The sequence below is a fragment of the Cynoglossus semilaevis genome, unplaced genomic scaffold (genome assembly GCF_000523025.1).
Source record: "Cynoglossus semilaevis isolate Cse_v1.0 unplaced genomic scaffold, Cse_v1.0 C19084184, whole genome shotgun sequence".
NCBI classification, from domain to species: Eukaryota; Metazoa; Chordata; class Actinopteri; order Pleuronectiformes; family Cynoglossidae; genus Cynoglossus; species Cynoglossus semilaevis.
In genome coordinates this window covers 1-902 of record NW_007587168.1, presented here as the reverse complement: position 1 = coordinate 902, position 902 = coordinate 1, and the positions used below count along the sequence as shown (strand labels likewise).

General features: G+C 35.7%; 1 long non-coding RNA gene across 1 annotated transcript; it reads left to right on the top strand.

The window, feature by feature from the left end:
• The first annotated feature begins 102 nt into the window (after positions 1–102).
• LOC103399310 (uncharacterized) lies at positions 103–873 on the top strand. The gene is made up of 4 exons (XR_523622.2): positions 103–200; positions 301–375; positions 500–552; positions 671–873. It is a non-coding gene; the product is annotated as an uncharacterized LOC103399310 (long non-coding RNA).
• Positions 874–902: the final 29 nt, after the last annotated feature.

Here is a 902-nt window from a genome sequence, read left to right as displayed (position 1 = left end):
TTTTAAAAAGTGAATCTGTGATTTTTTGAGTCTCAGATTTCAGTCATATGATACAACATAATTAAAAGTTTGTATCTTTATATTAAATGTACTTCCCATCTGCAGATAAAGAGTTTCTGCACAAGACGAGAGATGGAAACATCTTTCTCCACAACGCTGAAACGCAAGAGGAATCACTTTATTTGAGCAACTCCACTTTTGTAATTTTATTTTTTATTTTTTTGTAACACATACATTATATATTACTGCAGGAAAAAAAGTTTTAAGATATTTAATCTTTAATCTCTGTTTTCACTCCAGGCTCAGGTGGATGCCTCAGATTACTTGCTGTCTGGTGATTATAAATACATTGCTTTCGAAAGCAACTACACAGAGGTGAGAAACCACTTTGTGAATATCCACACGTCAGTTGTGTGTGTGTGTATGTGTCTTGTCAAACAGATTTTCGTCGAATCCTAAGATTTATGTCTGAGACAGATGTTTGTGTATAACCCGGCAGAACTGGAGACATTCGTTCACAGCGTCATATTCCATCTACGACAGAGAAACTTCGTAAGTAGACGGGTTTTTTACTTTTCATTTTTTCACAAATTTTTATTGAACTAAGGCGTCTTCAGTGATAAAATGCCACAAGAGCAGAGGCACCAATAGTTTGATTTATCTGTCACAGGACGTTTGTCACAGGAGTGAATCTTCCTACTGTTGTGCAGTACTTTTCCTGGGCTCCAAAAGGAAACAAATTTGTGAGTAAATGCCATAACCACACTGAGAGAGTCAGGTAATCTACCTGCATCGTGGATTTTACTGTATTCCTCAGTATGACCATGAATGTTCCCTGAGGTATTCCTCCTATATATATTGTAACAAATTTGTTTAAACGGTCCATTTGTGTTTTTTTTTTT